The sequence below is a fragment of the Microtus oregoni genome, unplaced genomic scaffold (assembly GCF_018167655.1).
Source record: "Microtus oregoni isolate MIOR12 unplaced genomic scaffold, Mior012 000010F_ref0000083, whole genome shotgun sequence".
NCBI classification, from domain to species: domain Eukaryota; kingdom Metazoa; phylum Chordata; class Mammalia; order Rodentia; family Cricetidae; genus Microtus; species Microtus oregoni.
The window spans coordinates 54,235,665-54,249,054 of NW_024543069.1; the positions used below are offsets into that span (position 1 = coordinate 54,235,665).

Consider the following 13,390-nt stretch of genomic DNA (forward strand, 5'->3'; position numbering starts at 1 on the left):
CACTACAGTCTGCAATATGGAGGTAATGTACTGAAAAGCAGATTCTGGATGGACTTGCTGGCCTCAGAAGTAAGGTAATAGAATAGTTTCCTCTTTATATTACCTGTGTGGATTCAGGATAGATGATTAGTGATGGGATGCCTTTATTGTTTCCTGGTAGCCTGGCTAGCAGTTGTGATATTTTATTATGCTCTCTAGTTTTTAAACAGTCACGAAGCCACTTCACAGAAGCAGACATGTGTGTAATATTTATGTCCCTTTCTAATCTTTTCTCCTGCACCCCACAGAGCATACTCATAAAATTTTGCCTTTTGTGTACTAAAAGTTGCCTAGAATCCTATAGTGAGCACTAGGGAGGGCAGTTAGCTATTTCTTGCCTGGAGTTGAATGGCCGAAGCTCCAGAACACAAAGGTAGAAATTCAAGTTGATCCAAAGGTGGTATCAGAGGGTTTGAGAGATTTGGGGTATGCGATCATGTTCAATGGTAACAATTTCTTTCACACCCCCGTCAAGCCTATGTGTTGTCAGGGAGTGGATTTCTTAGCTCAGGAGAGGACGTTATGGGAATATGTAATTATGAGTAGCTTTTGTCCCAAGATTCCAAACAGGAGTTGGAGTAGTGAATAGGTAAATTCCAAGTGACTTAATGTGAAAAAAAAATAGCAAGATAATACCAACCCTGTGAACTTGAGAAGGAAGTCAAAGAATCACTATTGAATTTTGCATGGCAAGCCCTCACCAGGCATTTTCCTAACAGAGATGGTAGCTAAAACTAATGAAATGTTTGTGCCTGTTTTTGAGAAAGCAATTTTGAAATTTATGTAGACAAAGACTTCAAACTACTGAACACCAACTCTGAAAGAATTGCACCAAGTGTTAACAGTTTACCCACAAATGACCAAGCTTATTTCCTTAGAAAACATTTGCAAGAATGATAATCACTCAGTTTTTATTCTTCGGAGCCAGAATTCGAATAAACACTTAATGTGTGGTCCCCCTTACTGGTACTGGGGTCTCATCATAGGCAAATTCACTGTCATAGGCTCTGTTCTGAGTGCTGGTGAGAGTAGGCAAGGGGGAAATGAATGGAAAGAGATACAAAGGCTTTTAGGGATTTAAATGAAGGCTAAAACACATCTGCTTCTACATCTTTGAGATCATTCTCCTGCTCCCATTCACTTTCTGTGGTTTTTACTGAAGTGCTTTGCAAACTAATTCTTGCTGAGTTTGATGTTAGTAAATGGTAATAAGATTCTGTTGATCACTGGGAGCCACCGAACATTTTAAATAACTGTTTAAATAACCATTATTTCTGTGGTTACAAGAAGGAGCACCACAAATGAGACGGCGTTGAGAAAGGGTACAGACATGTACAACAACAAGCACAAGTGCCATGAAAGCTACAACAAAACTTGAGGTGCAGGTTTGTGGTGGAAAGTAGATATGATGATGGGTGGATCTGATATTTCCATGTCTGTTTGTTCAGTCCATGTTTAGGCGACCCTGCTGATGTGACTGCATTTCCAGATGACACAACCGTGCATCAAACTGCCCTGTGCTCTGGCTCTTACAACTTTTCTGCCCCTCTTTTGCAGTAATTCCTGAGCTTTAGATGTACGAGCTGTGTTCTAGGGACTGGGCTCCACAATTCTACATTTTGATTGGTTGAAGTGTTATGTAATGGTAGATGTCTGTTTCAAAGATAATTTTCCTTCAAAATGACGGAGAATGACATTTACCTGTGGTATAAGGATGAATGTTTAGAGTGTGGTTAGGGTACTGAGAGGGAGTAAAGTGGCAGTTGTAGGTACTCTGCTATTTTCCATGACTTCACGAGGCTTTGGTAGTTGACTACTTTTCCAGGACCTGACATGGTTTTCTCCTTGTTGAAAAGGTCTTGAGTCCAATTAGAGCGCTGTAAGTCACCACCATTCTGTGTGTGCCACTATTGCGGCCTTGGGTTTATCATGCGATGCTGCCCGTTGTGGGTCATAGACATCGTAGCTGGAGAAGACTACTGGCTGTTTCACTGCCGTGAAATTTTGCATGGCACTTCTGGTATGGGAAAGTTCATCCTCAGCGAGGAGACATTGGGTCAGATCCATCTCAAGGCCTCTGGGTCCTATAGTTGAAGTGCATGGTGCCTTTAGCAATAGGAACTTACCTTTTATCTTGAGGGAAATAACAATAGCCTATAAATTTTGGAAGTCACATGGACAACCCTGACCAATAAATAAAATGAGGGCTTCCAATGCCTAGTGTTGATGCTTTTGTTATGTTACTTCTAGGGGAGCATTATTAACCCAGGTGAGAAAATTTCATTTAAACAACATATATACTGACTTACATGTATTTGTTATACATATTTTTAGCTAGATAATTAATAGTATGATTCCTCATAGTTCTTTTAGATATCTTTGTTGTTATTTTACTCTCTACTCTCTTGCATTGGCATTTATTCTCCCTTCTCCCCCTAATTGAAGCCCTCAATTTTTATCATTTCCCCTCTAAATCAATCATTTAATCAATAAATTTAGATTGAATAAGTGAAAGCTTAAACAGTACTGGTGAGTCCTATGGTGATCGCGGGGACCTAGTGACTCCTTTTAGCTAGTTCTGTCTGTCTCCTAATGAAACAAGGGTCCTAGAGAGGCATGACTTCCTCCCCCTGCTCATGCTGCAGTGGATCCTGCTGATTGTTTTCTTTTTTATATATGTTTTATACACATTTATTTTTATACTCTATCTTTCATATTTTGTTTATTAAAGATAGAACAGAAAAATAGAACATATACTGAAAGATAAATGTGAATTGTTCATGTTTTTTGTTTTATATTAAGTGTAGTTATTAATTTATTTTGTCAGTTTATTGCATGAATGCGATGCATTGTGATCATAGTCACCCTTGTTATGCTCTCCTCTTCTGCCCTAATCCCAGAAACACACTTATTTTCAACTGTGTCCCCTTCTACTCCTTTCTTGATGTAGATCTTCGTAGGCAGCCACTGGTCTAGGATGTTCATGGTTGCAAGAGCCATGTCATACCCATCCATCAGCACTGCACACAGCCCTTCCCATCCTTTCCAACTTTACTTCCACACTGGGCCTTGAGCCTTGGTGGGGGTGATGACATCTGTCATTTGGGTTTGAGGAGTGAGCCGTCACTTATTCTCAGTACACTGACCAGTTCTAAGTCTCTGCACTAACCATCGCCCTCCATAAAAAACTTCTCTGACTAAGGTTAGAGCTTCACTAGTCTATAGATATAAACATATTAGGAGGCAGTTCATAGAAAAAATGTTTTAGTTGATGCTTTTCTTAACTACAAAATAATGTAGTCAAACATGACACCATTCTGATGGTGTGACATGGAATTTCTGAAGCTCAAAAGATGTGGGGGATTCAACGTGCCCAGGATTCTTTGCCTTTTCTATCTCCTACCAATTGTCATGGTAAGTAACCATGACACCTCACAATAACCCTGGGGCCAAGTGGCTAATGTGTGATACCATTGTCATGTTTCTGGCCAGGCTGACCTAGAGGTGTAACCTTGGCTCTGTTTACTTGTCTACTGAGATCAGATGATGGGAAGTATGAAAAGTACCGTATGAACTGTAAAACTTTAAAAATAAAGTCAAGGTTAAGGTATAGATGACTTAGCCATCTCTTAGCCCTATTTCCCCAACGGAAAGAGGGGAAGATGTAAATTTTATACAAAAAGCATCATTGAAAGAATCTGCTTGAGCTATTTAGCAGAGGCTTCATTTTGATTGTGTGGCTGTATTTGGCAAGCTAAGAATTCCTCATTTTCTCCACCGTGAGACCCCTAAGGAGACATTTATATTACTAATACCGAATTTGCAAACCTACATTTTAAAATTTAGTTCTCATTGTATTCTGTGTCTCTCTGGGAGGTGTTTACTGCATTATGAATCCTGTGCTCTTACCTCCTGCTAAGGATTTGAGTCCTTTGCCTAATTAATCATTAAGTGTTGTCAGTCTATCGTGATGTGGCTAATTATCAGACAGGAGTGTGTATATTTCAGCCGCTCATGACCCTTTCCTGGGTAACTATAGAAACCTTAGCAGCACTAGATATAAAAATATTATACAGTTTTATTTTTAAAGCATTATAGTCTTTGATAGTTATGGGCAAATAATTGGTTATCATCTAGAAAGAATGGAAAGCTTACACAAAACTAAGTTTTTTAAATAATTTATATATAGTAAAAATGTGTTCTAAATAATTTATAAATAACATAAATGTGATCTATAAAATATTTCCGACTGTTCCTGGAAAGAACCCTTGCCCCACACTACCAGCCCCGTATATTATAGGGCTCTCCCCCAAACTTACTCCCTCTGCTAACACAAGCCTGGGCAAACTCCTAATAATTCAATTGGCACAGTGGTTTCTGAGTGTGGGATAGTTGCCTGTCTGGATGCAAAACAGCAGAGTTTCAGGCTTCTGCTTATTGGTGTATACATGCAGAGAGTGTTGACAATGTAAAGGGTCACTGGTGGATTCTTGGAACATGGCTTGACCAAGAAGCTAGCAGAAGGAAAGCTTCCTCTTCTTGCTGCTCGGAGTCATGCGTCTGAGCCAGTAGGGATGCTCTTTCACTGGACCTTTTTTTTTTAATATTTATTTATTTATTATGTATACAGTGTTCTGTCTGTGTGTATGCCCACAGGCCGGAGGAGGGCACCCGACCCCATTACAGATGGCTGTGAGCCACCACGTGGTTGCTGGGAATTGAACTCAGGACCTTTGGAAGAGCAGGCAATGCTCTTAACCACTGAGCCATCTCTCCAGCCCCCTCACTGGACCTTTTTAAAGTGGAGCTCTGCCAGGACTGCAGCATGGCGGTGCCCATCAATGTGGAAATGGAAATTGGATGCGTTTTCCTCCGTGCTCCTTATCCTGCGTCTCTCAGAGAGCAGGTGACGTCCCTTTTGGAGGAGGCTGTACTTCAAGTGAGCTTTCCACAGTCACTGGCAGAGGCGATGTTAGTGATACCAAATTATAGTGATTTTTTTCTGTTACATGTGAGTAGCTTGTTTATAGATCACAACCCAAATGGATCTTTCATCTGTATTTAATTTTCTTTGAAGTAAAATATAGTGGCTAGAATATGAGTCTGCGTTCTAGTTCAATGCCAGATTCTTAGAAATTCATGATAGTAGATTGAATGGCATTAAACCAAATGTACTGGACAAACACTTTAAACAGAATTATTGTAATGCAAAATATAAACTTAAGGTTCAATTTACATGTATTTAAACTTATTACAATAATATAGTATTGTGAATATTTATACTTAATTTGTTGTGTCCTCATTAATAATATACAAGGTTAATTCTTAAGGTAAATTTATCTCCATATTTGGCTGTGCCATAGAATAAAGTCAGTTTTGTGTTGTCATTTGCGTTCCCTGTCGAGGGGAAAAGCATTTAGCCATAGGCACTCAGTTGTAAGCCTGGCCAATATAAAACAATGGAAATTATCACTTGTCTTTGATGATCTTTTACTTAAAGGGAAATTCTAACTTCCTTTTGACTTAAATACAAGTAGCTCCAGTAATTAATGATTTCTGAGTATGAAGAACAGATGCTTTTAAAGTTTCTGACCATATCCTTGATGAAGTCCAATAAGATAGCTCAATTGGTGTAACTAACTCAAGTCTCATATTTCCTCTGTTTTAATCTGTTTGTTGGTCCAGCAAGGCGCTCAGTACACTGTTTTGGTTGCTAATATGGTACATTATGTATTATGCCACATAGAATCTTTCACTGTGTGTTAATGGCTTTTGCAGTTTTATATTCAGACTCTCTCTTAATATTTATTCTTTTCTAGGACTATGAATTTGCAGGCTAATAATGCTGTTGAAAGTTTGCTTGATGTTAAATAAAGAAAATTAAATCTCTTCCTAAAACAACTGAAGTCACAAATCCTGTGAACTCAGAGGTGTTAGACTCTAGTATGGAGAATGTAATGTCACTGGCTCTGTTACGCTGGGATGTTGAGCAGCCTAATTATCTAAGGGTCTTCTGGCTTTCTGTCGTGTTACAGCTGTGCCTTCCTCTTTGTCTCGGGAATAACTGCCTTCACTGCATATGCATGAGAGAAGGTTTTCTCATATTAGTAAATCACTTAAGATATTGTTTGCTAAATCTATATTAAGACACTCCTGGTTGTTTATCTGCTTGACAAAGTTACATCAATCATCAGCTTGTAAAATATTTTAAATTAGTCATTTGAAAATGAAATTCCCTGTAACTAAAGCTATTGGTAATATTTTTAAATGTATTTTTTCCGCCTATGTCAGGCAATTAAGCAATGCATTATTTATTTTGTTTTGTAATTTCTAGTAGTGTTTTAATATTTCTTTTACACTATTGGTTTCTGGTTATTTCCACTTCATATGACAAAGCAGCCTGGCTTCTCTAGATTCATGACTCTTTTTCACTTTCAAAGAGTGCTTGCCCTTGAAGATTCCTGTGTCACTTACCTATTGTAGCGTTTTCCTTTAGTCCAGTAGGACAGTTCCTGTCCCACAGGCTTCATTGTTCATGCCTAGCTGATGTCCCTGGAATAGTCTGAACTGATTTAGCAGCTTGATAAGCTTCTTGCTGGCTTCTCTGAGCTCTTTGTACAAAGGAGTCATTGAGGTCGACATCATGCTTGTAACATATAGAAAGATAAAAACCAGCCTGCGTGGAGAGTACCTGGAGTGGCTGCTAGCTCATATTAGTCAGGTTGTATTTCTGTAAGTCTTCTTTCCATGGCTTTCAGATCAAATTCTTTTTACTGTGGCCTCTGTGGCCTCTTCCCTGTGTGATACAGAAAGGATCTGATCTTCACTGACTCTGCCTTTTCTTCTGAAGGCATCAGCCCCATAGCCATTGGATTCCACTGCTATGATGTCACCCAACCTTAATTCTCTATTGCTATGCCTCCAGATACCACTGGATCTTTGGGATTACACAGTTGAGCCTTATCACCTACCGTGCTGTGCCTGGCAGACACTTTCAGTCTGTTACAGATTGCAAACTAGACTTCAAGCCAGAGTATTTATCCTGAATCACAGATACTGTCTGCTTGACTTCGGAGTCCATATTCTCACCTAGTAACTAGCTGTTCTGCCTTGTAAGAGTAGTAATCCTACCAGCTAGGTGTTCTGCCTCGTAAGAATAGTAATCCTACTAAATAGCTATTCTGTCTTGTAAGAGTAGTAACCCTGCTAACTAGCTGTTCTGCCTTAAAAGAGAAGTAGTCTTACCAACTAACTGTTTTGCCTTGAAAGAGAAGTAGTGTACTTAGAACTTTTCATACTAAACTTTACTTAGCAATTGTTTTACAAATGTGAGTCTTGTGTCCAACTCAATTTTATGCTGGTATGATGATTTTGATGACAACTTTTCTGTCATCCACTATCCATGAACAAGCACGAGATAGCTCAGGTTATTTTGACTGTGCCAGGCAGAGATGGAGGCTTCTGGGCATTTGTGCTTCATGTGCTCTTTGACTGGAAGCTTATGTTTTTCAGGACTTGGGTCAAGGGCCCTGTGAGCACAAAACTGAGTCATTCTACAGAGCTTACTTGATAAATATAACTTTCATCCTTATGGCAATAAATTCTTTAATTATAACAACCAAAAAAGTCAAGTACCAATGTTGATTCTTCATGGATTGGGTCTCAGATCAAATCCAAGGATACAACGTTCTCTGAAGACTCTGACAGTATGAACAGGCTTGCCTGCTGTTTATACCAAGGGACAGTGTGTTTCTAAAAGTATAATTAGGCTTTACTGATCGCTTCCCATTAATTTGTGATGGCTTCTTACCAGATGTAACTCTTTGTCATCCTTGAAACTATTCTTCCTGCTTTCCCCTCCAAGAATTATATGAATGCATACAATCAATCTTCTCCCTCCTTATCTCTGGTTTTCAATAGCCACTTCCTTGAACACTGGATACTGGATTTCTATAGATTGGAATTTAATGGCAGGAGTTTCTTGGATGGGTCAGGCTGTTTTACCTATGTTTTTTTTTTTGAAACAGATTTTATTTAATCCACTTTCCTTTGTTAACATTCTAAACACTATAAACCAAATTAATCTCTTTGTGACCCAGGCTTGTGATAGGAACCATCCGTTACAAAATAGTGACAGACCTTAGCCTATTTATTTCTTCTGGCCCCTTTCTATCTTGCTGTCACCTGTTCTTTCTCGATTAGTTATCTCATAATCTCTTCTAACCCCTAAGAAATGGGACCAAAGTACCAACCTAGTATTCTGAGATTTAAAGAGACGGCCCAATGGTAGATAAGCCAAGCTCCGAGGAACCTTCCAGCTCCAGTTTTTCCAGGTTTCTGGTAGAGCTCCTTCTCCGGTCCTGGGCTGAGAAACCAAACACACGGATCTAAAGACCAAGTGAGGTCTGGATGGTAAAGGCTTGTCACCACCACTAACCACATCCTGCCTCAGGGCTTCCAAGTTCCCAGAGCTCATGTCCCCTTTGGATGGCCCTTGACTGGAGACTCTCAATTCCCCTCAACACACCTGGAACAGTATGAACGACACAAAAGAGGCCAAAGACAGATTAACCAGCCCCAGTGGGACAAACACTAGTGAAGCAAAACAACTGACATGTTGGGGACATGTGCTCTTGGGAAAGAGAGGTAGGATGTGGAACAAGGATGGCAGCTGGAAGGTGAAGGGCAGTCATGGCTCTTAGTAGCAGTAGTGATCAGGCTGGAAGGGACCATTAATGGGCATGTCCAGATACTGGGCCTGCTTCTCAGTCAGCTTGGTCAGATTCACATTCAGCTTACCCAAGTGGGCTTTGGCCACTGCCTCATCCCAACCGGGTATTTATCTAAGTGAGTCCACAGCTAAATCTGTGCCATCACCTGGTTTGTGAATGAGTTGCTCATGGCCCAACCCAGGTTGACCAGTTGGCCTTCAGCCAGCAGGATGATTTAGCACCCATTCTTCAGCCAATAGAAGTCCATCAGGGGCTTGATGTTCACCTTCTCCATAGCATTCTTATTGAGGCACTTCATATCAATCTCCATAGCCAAGTGTCCAATGTTAAACACAGTGGCATCATCCTTCATCTGCTCAAAGTGCCAGCCAAGGATGATGTCAACACAGCCTGTGGTGGTGATAAAGATGTTGTCCTTCTTACAGGACTCATCCATGCTGATCACCTCATAGCCCCCCATAGCAGCTTGCAGTGCATTGATGGGGTCAATCTTGGTGATGATGACTCGGGCCACAAAACCCCTCAGGGCAATATCCCTGGCCCATTTGATGCCCTCTCTGAGGGACTTCCAGCAGCCATAGAAGTTGTCAAACTTGCCCTTCGTGACAGAATCATTGACATTGATGGCAGGCACCTTCAGTATTCCATTGGCCCATTGCAGAGGTTGTGGGCCCCAGATGATGCCTCAGATGCCTGATAGAAGCTGTGGGTATTTTGTGTGGATAAGGTTTGTTAGGTCACCACCATCATCCAGAATCATATTGAGGGAGCCATGTCTGCTCCGTTCACCACCCTTCCAGGTAGACACTGGAATGCTGGCCTTGGCAATGACAGCTGCTGCATGGTTCTGAGTGGAGAAGATGTTGCAGCTGGCCTTGACAATGACAGCTGCTGCATGGTTCTGAGTGGAGATGTTGCAGCTGGACCGCTGCACCTCAGCACCCAGGGTTACAACAGTCTTGATGAGGACAACATTCTCCACAGCGATGGGCAGGCAGCCAGCAATGCAGGAATCCTTCAGTGGGTTGGACCATCTCCTGCATTTGTATCAAGACTGGCATCTCATTCTCAGCTATGTCCAGGGCCCTTTGTCCCCAGGCAGCTAATCCAATGTTTGTGACTTTGTAGGGAGGTTTATTAGACATGCTGTCAGCGCTTTCACTAGGACTGATGAACTCAGTGAAGGTGATCAGACGGTACGGGACAGGTCTAACTCTATTCTTTATCATAGTACCTGTTAGTCATGCTTACATTGGTCATTGGAAGTCACACCTCCCTTGTAGTTTATCTATAACTTGATACATTAAAGTTAGAGGGATGCCCTTACAATAATATGTTAAATCTACAAAAACATTTGCACTTCTCAGTCTCTTATTATTATGAAGAGTTATTCCTACTGATTTCAGCAGAACAGCAGAGTACTTTTTATCAGTTACTTCATTCTAAGTAATAGCTCAAGGCCTGGCATGCATCAAGCTTAATAAATATGCATATGTCTATGTTGAATAAATTATTAGGCTCTATTTATTTTTACCCCCTTTCTTTATGAACCATTTCAATTGTTGAGCTGATATCTAGAAATTTTATCGGGTGATATTAACCCATCACAATGTATAGGTGTGCGGAATCCCCCCCACACAAAAAAAATATTACTACTTTTTAGTTTAGGGCATATATGGAAAGGTATAAAAATTGATGTCAGTCTCTTGCCTAATTCTAAGGGAATTTTACCTACAAGAAATTAAGGGACATCTTTTTCTAAGGCCCAATTTCCCATTCTTGTCTAGTCTGTGAGATCCTTTGTTGAATTCTGTTTTTTTTTCTATAAAATGTGTCCCAGTCAAACAAAGCATGACTCTCCTGTGCTATGGAGCTTTGAATTGGCCACTTTTTGTTTGCTTTTGGTCCTTTTGTGACTTACTGGAGCACTGAGATTCTGTGACCTGTTTGCACTTCTGCTTCCAGATAGTGGCCTGGATTTACTGCCATCTTCTTGGATGGCAATGAGGTAAGCAGGTGAAGAATCACCACATTGCAGCAGACCTAAGGAGGTCATCAGAGCTTAGTCTGGCCAATAAGTTTTTATCCTATTCATTTCCTCTTGCCAGTATCCCTCTGTACTCTTTATGACGGCATGACAAATATGGCCTTTGTAAACTTCAAAAATAATGCACATTGGTTGATTTTCTTCCGCAAGCTGATAGCAAAACTCCACAACTAAAACAAGAGCTATTTTAGAGATGGTACGTGACGGTCTCACCAGTGTGATGAGAAGCAATATTAATCATAATATCACTCAGAGCATCAGATATTGGGGAAATTACAGTGACAGCACTGTGCTCCCATTCTCCGAGCAATAAAGGCAAAATATCAATAAAACTAAAAACCATTTGCCAGGCATGCACTCTAAGATGATTGTGACATAGAGAGAGGCTCAGCTCTCTGAGCACATGTGATGTTAGTGCCTTATCTCTTTAGAGTTGAGAGCAGCTAAACATACTCAGGCTTCTTGCTTGTTAACATAGCCTTTTGCATCATTTCACCAAATTTGAAAGGAGAAACTCATTTTTATGACACCCTTGGAGTTACTGAGCACATATTTTTGAGTCTGTATTATGATAGATTTAGGAACAAGGCTTCCCCACCCAGAATATGATCATCCCTCATCCTTAGGCACTACTTCTCCAGGGGCTATTTGACTTGCTGCCTCTGGTTGATGAGGCAATTCAGCCAGGAAAGTACGTATTATTATATTTCACTTTGTATCCTTTCTTCTTGCTTCTTAGAGAATACCAGTTTTTGTCAGTTTGCTGTATATTAGAATTTCCTCTCGAAATGGTATCATATTCTGATGCACAGACATTGAAGGGAGGTGCAGCTCCATGCCAATGTGAAAATATATTTGTGAAATGTACACTCTCAGCACAATCACTATTAGAGGTGGCAGTTCAGGAAGACAACTTGCAACATCCTTCCTCCTAGGTTTTCATCTAGTTACACTTGATGACAGCCTCTCTATAAATAAAATTTTTAGAGTATATAAATGATAGCAAGATACCATAAGGAGGAGAGATTACTTTCTCTTGAAGATGGGATTGAAAGAGTTTGCTGTTTGGGGTTTTTTGTTGTTGTTTGTATGTATGTGTGTATAGAGATAGTTCAAATTCAGACATTAGGATTTTGGACCAGCAATACATTTTTAAGTGGTGCTAGTACCTAAAAAAAGTTGTTAATCTTATTTTATTAATGTGTGCCTACATGTATGTATATACACTGAACATGTGCTTCATATACATGGAGGTCAGAAGAGGGAACTGGAGTTACCTGTAGTTGTGAGCTGCCATGTGGTTGCCGAGACCCAAACCTAAGCTGTCTCCAAGAGCAACAGATGCTCTCAACCACTGAGCAAACTCTTTAGCCCTGCCTCACCACTTTTAAATTGAAAATACAGTTTTAGATTGCCAGTTACTATTAAAGAAAAACATGTTTGGGGAGGATGCCAAACACCAATTTTACAAATAGCTGTAAGTATATAGAGAGTAGTGTTCTCAGATCTCTCTCCCCTTCCCACTGACTTTAGGTAAATATCCTCCCCATCCTATCCTAGCCTGTGTCTTGGCAGAATGTCACTTTTGAAGTGGATTTGTGTATTGATTTCCTAGCTTGAGCTCTTTATGGCAATATGAATATCATCTTTGAACTTCCAACATAGTATCTGGTCTACGTTGGATGTTTAATCCATGTTTTATGAATAAATTTGTTTCTATAATGACTCATGACTGATTTGCTTGTCAAATCCACTAGCAGCCATCTTTTATTATGGGCATATTGTGAGAATCTCTTGTGCTAATTGACTATCTACTTGCATTTTCTTAGGTGTGCTTGTTCAGTGGAATGCATATGCATTAAAGACCAGTTAAAAGAGACAGGAAGGTGTCCTCATCGAGATTGGGGCAGAGATAGTCTAAGACTTGAAGAAAATTGCACCCCAGCAGCCTGACCACCAGAAGATGCAGAATCTATGGGAGGATTCCTTCCTTAGTAGCCTGTGTTATTGCTCATGTTCTACACAATAGTGACAAGCTGCTTGTTTCTCTGAGTGATTTTTGTAATATTATAATTATTAATCTGACTCAAATTCATTGAATCCATCAGAAAACATTTAGATCAAGATGCTATTTTTCCTCTCATATAGAAATTTAGCCCCAGTATTTTTAGCTTAAATTTATTTTTTGTTTAATCTATAAGATCAGGAAATCACACTTCTTGATGTGTTCCTATGTGATATTTAAACAGGTATATTTTGTTTATTGCTTAAATCCAGGTAGACATGTCTGAGGAGACCAAGCAGGCTTCAATAGATTTTAGATGCCCTATCATTTCTGACAGCAAGATTTTTTTGATGATAGTAAGATATATGAATTTCCAATAAATAATCTTGTGGATTAGTTCCCAGTCTTTCACTGATGATTGCATTACAGACCATTGTAAGGGGCTGGGTTCTAGTTTTGTTATTAAAGGTACTGGCCATAAGATGATGAATATAAAGATATTGTAAGAAGGGGAAATATATAAATTATGGTACAAATTATAGAAATAGCAAAGTGTATATCTTATAA

The 13,390-nt window shown here is 39.8% G+C and overlaps 1 protein-coding gene and 1 pseudogene across 2 annotated transcripts in view; one reads left to right on the forward strand and one right to left on the reverse strand.

The window, feature by feature from the left end:
* Pard3b (par-3 family cell polarity regulator beta) overlaps positions 1 to 13,390 on the forward strand; it is a 1,021,419-nt gene that overhangs the window by 218,613 nt on the left and 789,416 nt on the right. The window lies entirely within an intron of this gene.
* Positions 8,738 to 9,916, reverse strand: LOC121452811 (annotated as a pseudogene).